This window comes from Halichoerus grypus, chromosome 7 (assembly GCF_964656455.1).
Source record: "Halichoerus grypus chromosome 7, mHalGry1.hap1.1, whole genome shotgun sequence".
Classification (NCBI taxonomy): Eukaryota; Metazoa; Chordata; class Mammalia; order Carnivora; family Phocidae; genus Halichoerus; species Halichoerus grypus.
Genome location: NC_135718.1, coordinates 71719699 through 71727335, shown reverse-complemented (window position 1 = coordinate 71727335; position 7637 = coordinate 71719699). Strand labels below are relative to the sequence as shown.

At 54.4% G+C, this 7637-nt stretch overlaps 1 long non-coding RNA gene across 1 annotated transcript; it reads right to left on the bottom strand.

The window, feature by feature from the left end:
* Window positions 1–4744: 4744 nt before the first annotated feature.
* LOC144382474 (uncharacterized) lies at window positions 4745–6545 on the bottom strand. Its single transcript, XR_013449465.1, has 2 exons — window positions 5277–6545; window positions 4745–4858 (listed from the first exon to the last, which is right to left on the bottom strand). It is a non-coding gene; the product is annotated as an uncharacterized LOC144382474 (long non-coding RNA).
* Between the last annotated feature and the right edge of the window lie 1092 nt (window positions 6546–7637).

The window sequence follows — 7637 nt, the reverse complement described above, 5'->3', positions numbered from 1 at the left end:
CACAGCATGGATGCTGTAGATTAGAGCTTCAGTTTACTTTGCAACACCCACGGGCCAAGGTCCAGTTCATTTTGGGTTCCGGCTAATTTTATTCGGCCTCCAAATGTAGAGACCGGGGGTGTTTAATGTGGCCGTCTGTCCTGATGCAAAATCCATGTTCCGTACACGCCACTCCAGCCTCCACCCTGGAAGTGTGAAAGGGACCTAGGGCTGAGGCCAGCCATGGTCTTGTGTTCCAGAAGGGAATTAGTTTGCAGACTAAATGTTCACGAGTGAAGAGCTTGTCATGGGCGAGGTGGGAAATGCAAAAAGAAGCTAGGCTTCCAGGATTTCAGAAAGATAAATAGGTGTAAGTATCTTTCATCTGCTCCCTTCCTTCCCTCAGGAAGGCTATACTTAATACTACTCCTATTTTAAGCTCCTTGATCTTATCAGTGCGAAGCATTTTTATACACAGGACTTAGTTTTGACCCACAAGCATTATTGTGCCCATTTTATAGATGAGGAATTGGAGACACCAGGGGGTGAATGGTTTTGCCCAGAGTCACAGGGCCAGTAAGTCCAGGACAGGAGAGGCTCTGATCAGCCGATTTTATGCCTGGCACTCTCTGTGATGATCTGGAATGTTCTTCCTAAAAGAGCAAAGGGCTCATGCGACCTTTGAGGAGCCTAGTTAGTTTCACCATCCTGGGAGCTGCCTTGGCCCAAGACCTGGTGCTCCAGAATTTAGCTTGATGCTCTTTTGCTGGCTCGCGGCCAACCCTTGCGGGCACTGCTCTACCTCTAGGTACAGGCATCATCTCCAGAGAAGAGGTGGCTTCTTCCAGTGAGCCACATGCCAGGTCACCTGAAGCTGCTTCATTGGCCACCATTCGATAGGGCCGAGCAAGGTCGGGACAGGGGAGACGGTGCTTGGGCTGAGTGATGGTCTCCGTCAGCTTCTGAATTCCCAATGTCCTCGATTGTCCATGAGTCCAGTGGGAGCCTGTGAAGGTGGTGGTCTCAGGGGTGGGGTTTGGGCAAGCAGGGAGATCCCCAGGCCTGGTTGTGTCCTGTGGAGGCTGTCTTGGGTCTGCAGCTGTGGGTTACCTGGAGCACCATCTGAGGAGGGTAAGGCATATCGATGCCGCCATGGCTCCTGGGACAGGAGCTGAATTAGGCTGCACGTATGTGGTTTGCCTCCTTCTTGCGTGAGGGTCTTGCTCAAGCTGGCTCAGGGGCTGCTCCCAGGGACAGGGTGCAGTCTGCCACCTCAGGGGCTGACTAGAGGCAGGTACCTGAAGGCCAGGGAAGCAGTGGCCCCCTTGGCAGAAGCTCCCTGGCACCCCAAAGATGTGGGAGACCCCCAATTCCTGCACCCTTTGCTGTGTGGGCAGATGCCCCTGAGGCCAGCAGCCCCTCCTGGCCTCCCCGCTTTACCCCAGGAGCTCTGCTCCTTGACATAAGCACCCCTCCTCCTTCCAGCCGATGTTTTCCAAATCCTTCTGCCTCCAGGGCTATACCTACAGTGGGAGCTCAAATATTCGGTGAACGAAGGAACAAGTATCTCATGTCCCACCCAAACACATCTGTGGGGTGGGCATTACTACCCTCCTTTCCCGAGGCTGAGCAATGAGCCCCCCGTCTGATGGCGAGACTTCTGCTGTCCGCTCCCTCCGGGTTGCCCCATCTGCCCGGGTGTCAGCCCGAAGTGTGGTCGGGCCCACAAGGCCCCCGATGCATCACTGCCCGTCCCGCCCCTGAGGTGCCCTTGCCAAAGTCAAGATGCCCGGCAGATCCAAGAGGCTGTGAACAGGCCCGGCGGCTGGCGGGAACGGCAGGGAACGTTCCTGGAGTGTCCCTGGCCGCCTGGCCGCCGCTGGGACAGAGTCACTTGCTAGGGCAGTGACTGTTAAGCACTGGTGGGTGCTGGAGGAAACCGGCTGAGAGGGCCTGGGACATGCCCCTGGTGTTTCCTCAGAACTGCCCCAGGGGCCAGGGGCAGGGGCAGAAGCCGGCTCCCAGAAGCGCCCTGCTCTCCAGAGCGAGGTTCAACTCCCAGACCAGTGTCCCTCAGCGCTGACTTCCCCTCCTTGGCCCTGGCCAGGCCGTCTGGCCGGCCGTCCCCTGCCCACTGCAGTGCCCCCTAGGCTCATCTGCAGCGGGCACTCCTGCGCACCTGAACGCGGGGTTGGTAAGATGTGCTTCTTCCTGAAGTGGTTTCCTCTTTTATTTGCAGTTGAAAACCATGACCACGAAAGTGACTTCCACAGGCCACTGTAATAGGCACTTGCATAACGGCATTGGGGACAGTGTTTTGGGGAGCAGGAGGGGGTGGCCGCGCCTCTCCACCAGTTGGGGGATGCACTTCGGTGGAAGTCGGACCGTCTCTCCGGATCCTCTCAGGCTCGGAGGGAAGACAGGATCTCCTGGGCGGGAGCCCGTTCCTTTATGAACCTGCCCTTGCTCGTTCACCCTGTGCTGCGGACCACGCGTCCCTTTCCCTCTGCCCAAGGGAGGGTTTTGACATCTTCCTCTTTCTTTGCTTTGCAAGATGTCCTGTATTTGGCCAACTCACTGTCAAGGTGAAGCGCGCAGACGCTGGCGTCAGAGCGTTCGAATCCCAGCGGCAGCACGCGCTTTGACCTGCCTCGGTTTCCCCCCTTGAAAAACAGGATTGCCGTGAGGATTGGGACGGGTTAGGCACAGAAAGCTTTTGAAACCATGCCCAGCCCCGTCCTGCTAATGCTGCCGTCTCTCGGCCTCTCTTTCCTGTAGGGACCACTTTGACGATTGTTGGCTGACATTTGTTTGAGTTTGTCCTATTCTCGGGAGCCGGCCAGGCTGATTCTCCTGCAGTGTGCGTGCCCTGTGCCTTTTCCCCTCACTGGCATGGAGCAACATCTCCCAAGCTTGCCCACCCCAGGGGTGCACAGAGTATCGTAACTGCGGCTGGTCGGGAGACGTTTAGCGAACAGCAATCTCGTGGTCACGTGAGCTTGGCCATGGGCTCCTGTGACTTACTGCAGGCCCAAATCACGCTTCCCTTCAGTCATCCCACCTGCTGCCTGGCTGAGAGGTCAGGGAGCCAAGCGCCCCCAGGTAGGAAGTGACTTGGTTTCCCCACCTGCAGGCACCGCGTGCGATGCACACAGCCCACCTCTCGGCAAGCCACGACTTTGCGGACCAGGGTGGGCTGTCCTTTGAGAACCACCAAATCTGCATGTGTGTTTGGCCAGAGCCGGGGAACATGGGGGAGCACCAGTGATTTGAATGATGTTAGGCAGCCAAAGCAATGGAAGTATGTCGAAAGCAACTCGGTCCACGCAGCGAGCTGGTGTTAAACGAGTGAATAGGGGGCCAGGTTCTGTGCCCTGAGCATTCCACTCAAGTGAAGTAGCTGGAAAGGAGTGAACACCCCTGGTGCATGTCCCCGGGGTGCCCGTGGTGGCAATGGCCAGCTGTGCCATCTGTCACACCCACGGGCCTGAGGACCTGGGACCCGGCGCCCCAGCCGCGGTGTGCCCCCTCCCAGGCCTGCACGGAGCTCCCTGCATACAGCACTTCACGTAGCCAGTGTCTGTGTCCCTTGGACTCTGGCAATCGTACGAGCAGCATGACCCGTAGATGACCTCTGCTGTAGGAAGGTCATCCCGACGGGGGTGTGCAAAGCAGCAGAGTTGTGGCGACCCCTGTCCGGGCCCCGCAGACCACCAGCTCCTGTGCTGTCAAGCTCCTCCCAGCACAACTGTCACCCCAGCCCCCCAGTGCTGCAGGGTCCCCGGGTCTCTTCCCTTGGGAGCTCAGGCAGCTGAGGCTCGGCTAAGGAACCTGTCGGAGGGAAGACGGGAGGAAATGGCCGAGCTGTGATTCAGACCCCGGCCCGTCTGAGGTCAGCACTCATCCCTTTCTCCACTGTGGCAAGAGTCTGCCTCGTCTTCTCTCTCACGGTGCGCAAAGTTCTGATGAGAACTGCACAGATTTCTTGGTGAACCTCGAGAAGGTGGCCGTTCTGGTTACATACTGGGAGGGTTGGCTCCACCACGGGAATGGGCATCTTACGCCTCGGGAGTCAGAACTCAGGGTTTCCTACAGCTCGACACTGGGGTGCTTCTCTACGCCTGTGTGCTTCCCTCCCCAGAGAAGAAACATCCTTCATCCCCCAGAGCTACTGCTTTTCAACACCAGTTTTAATGTGAGGCACCCTCTCTCTGGGAGATTGCAAAAATTAAATCGTTTTTAAGCAACCAAACAACACTTCTGGGGTTTGTAATAAACTTGTGAAATTTACGGAACTTGGCGGTTGAGGTTCCCTCAGTCCTGCTTCCCTGGGGCCCCTAGGAGCTTCGAGCTGGCTCTCCATTCTCTCCGGTTTATGGTTAATCCTGCCAACTGGGGCCCGGCCATTGCATCTTGGACCAAGGAGGCAATGAGTCCTAAAACAATCAAGGGGCTCTAGGAGGCAACCTCTGGTCTGGGTTTCTGGCTCTGCCTTCCCTTTGTTGTTGTGGGAAGGTCATGCAGACAGAGGTGGGTGGGCGGGACCTCCGCAGAGGTCAGCCCTGCTCTCTCCGCAGGGCTCCACTGTTGAGGGACACACAGATGAGCAGCCAACTTCCCCTCGTGAGACTTTGCACTCTCCCCATCAACCAACGAGCCCAGGGTCCCTGAAGGGTGGCCCACACTTCATTTTAGGACACTCTGTTTCCTCTTCCACGTGGAGGCCCTCTCCATTCGTGGAAACTAACAGCAAAGCGATTTCCACACATCGGGTGTCCCTGGGTGTGTGTTATCATGGTGGAAGCAGAGTGCACAAGGCTGGGTGTGTTTCTCACTCCTCCGAACTCTTAGCTGGAAACGCAGCTCTGTGTGGTCAGGACTTGGACAGTGTCAAGGCCAGTAAGATGAACATGACTTGATAACGTACTGTTCCTGGCTACGTAAGGGCCTTTGGCATAACAGAGGGAGACCTGTCTCTCTGCAGGAGGATTTCCAGGGAGCAAGGAGCCAGGAAGGCAAAGCCCCTATATTTATCTATTCAGAGTAGAGAACCTGGACTCTGGGCCAGAGGGCTGGGTGCTGGCCCATCTGAACCCTTTACCAGCCATGGACATTGTACTTTTTCGTCATTAGCGTTGTGCAGAGAGTAACGGTACCTGCCTCACAGAACTGTCATGGAGATTAAAAGCACATGATGTACTTTAAACAATGTCTGGCACACAGTAAATGTGTGTTATTTGTATTATTACAAACGAGAAATAATCTCATGCTCCGTAAGAATCACAGATAAAGGATACCATGGCTTCCCATAGAATAACGGTCCCGAGAGATGTCCGCATCCTTCCTTAGGACCTGGGAATGGGTTCCGTTATGTGGCAAAGGGGAAAGAAGGTTGCAGAAGGAATTCAGGCTGTGAATCAGCTGACTTTCAGAGCAGGAAATTATCTGGGATTCTCCACGTGGACCCGATGTAATCACGAGGGTCCTTCCAAGGGGAGGAGCGGCAGAAGAGAAGAGTCAGAGGAGAAATAATAGAAGAAAGGTACAGAGAGACATGAGGAGGCCACGAGCCACGGAACATAGGTGGCCTCTAAACACTGGAAGGGGAGGACACTAGTTCTCCCTAGAGCTTTCAGGAGGAACCCAGCCCTGCCGTCCCTCCTTTCTAGCCCGGTGAGCCCCACGTCAGACCTCTATCCTACAGAACTTGCAAGGTGATAGATGTGTGTTGTTCAAGCCACCAAATCTATGGTGACTTGTTTCAGCTGCAAGAGGGAGAGGATCCTTGTGTGTCCCACGTGCTGCCTCGGTGACTGAGCCCAGGTGCTCAGAATGGCCCGCGCTGTGCGGGGACAGCCCCACGGTCGCGCCCCCCCACTGCCAGCCCGAGGAGTGCGCATTTGGCCATCAGCCCCTCCAGGAATACGTGATGCCCCCCAGCCATCTCCTCTCTTCTGAAGCTGCTGATTAAGACTCCAGAAGTTTCTCCCATCAACAAAGGCTTGAGGTTCTCTTAGGATTGCACAGCTCCCAGGCCGTTCAGGGCACATCCCGCATTGCTGGACCACAAATGCTCCAGGGTGGCCTTCCGTTTCCCACACGATTCCTCCTCTTTCGGGAAACTGTCAATAACAATAAAAACATAAGCACAAAATGGATTGTCCCACGAGTCCACCGCCCTCCACGTCACCTGCCCGTGATATCAGAGGCCGGTGTTCTGGAAAGACTCCTCTCCACATGGGGGACGCTGAGGTATCCCTCTGGGGGCTCGCCCTCCTCAGCAGCTCCTCCCTCCCTGGGCCTCCTTCCTTTCCCAAACAAGGTTAGGATTTATAACTTCGTTCATGGCAACATCTGGTGCATTTCCATCCAGTTCTTGTTTTCTTTCTTTCTTTCTTTCTTTCTTTCTTTCTTTCTTTCTTTCTCTTTCTTAAAAAAATCTCTCACCTAAAGTCATTTCAGTTCAGTTCAGTTGTGTCTCCTTCCCCCTCCCTCTCCTCTCCCCTTTCTTGTTTTTCTGGCCTTTGGAGATAGTGAACAGAGGCGCGAGGACTCATTACCCACAGCTGACGAGTCGGGTTAGAAGTGAAAGCACCGCTTGGGACCCGACTTCTTTATTTCTTTTTGGCCACAGAGCCACAAGGCTGGGTCCCCAGCGAGCCGCCTGAGGACATCTTGTTGCACCATCTGCCCGCCCCCACCCGCCCCTACCAACCGCCAGGCTCTGATTGTTGTCATTGCTGATTTTTTTTTTTTAAGTTTTTGTTGGTTTTAGAAATTCGCTAGCTCTGTACTTTTCAGAGCCGGCTTGCTAGCATAAAAGCAAAACCAGGGCAAGGAGAACAAAGGAAGAAAGGCTGGCAGAAGGCTGGGCCACACTTAGCAAGGCCACTGCGTGCGCGCGCGCGGGAGGGGCGCCAGCCAAGCCTTAAGACGCATCTGAAAACTTCTCATGGCCTGAGGGTTTCAAATACCCACACTTCCTGCTCCTTGGAGAGGGTATGCACAGAATGTGAGTGACTCACCAGTGGTGGTTTTCAAATGTGTCTGTCATAAGGAGGTACCATCAAAAGCCCATCCTGTTTCAGATGTTATTTTTTCCACTCTCGACTATGCAGACTATAAAAGCTCAGTGCTGAAAACCAGTGTTTGTTTTGAGTGCAGAAAGTGAAGGGCGAATTAATTTTACTGCAGCAAGTAAAAACCCAACTCTTAAGCAAAAAAAAAAAAAAGAAAGAAAAGAAAGAAAAAAAAAGACGTGTAAACAGTGCGGAGATGGCATTTCAAAGCCCTTGTCTTCGAAAAGTTAATTATATTTCAACTAAAGCCAAACTGTCAAAACATGGGAGGGTGATCTGCCTGCTTTGAAAACGCATCAGCCTTCTTATGTAAAAGCCTATAATTGATATCCACGCTGAAACTAGAGATGAGCCCAGAGAGGGGATGGCCTCTTAGAACCGCTCAAACGGCACTTCCCTATCGACCACGTGCGACACTTCAGAGCTCCGTTGGAGAAGTGGGAAATTGGAGAGGAGGACAAAGCCAAGCACAAAATGCTCCGTGAACAGAGAGGGTTTAAAATATCAGGCCTGGGGCGCCTGGGTGGCTCAGTTGGTTAAGCGACTGCCTTCGGCTCAGGTCATGATCCTGGAGTCCCT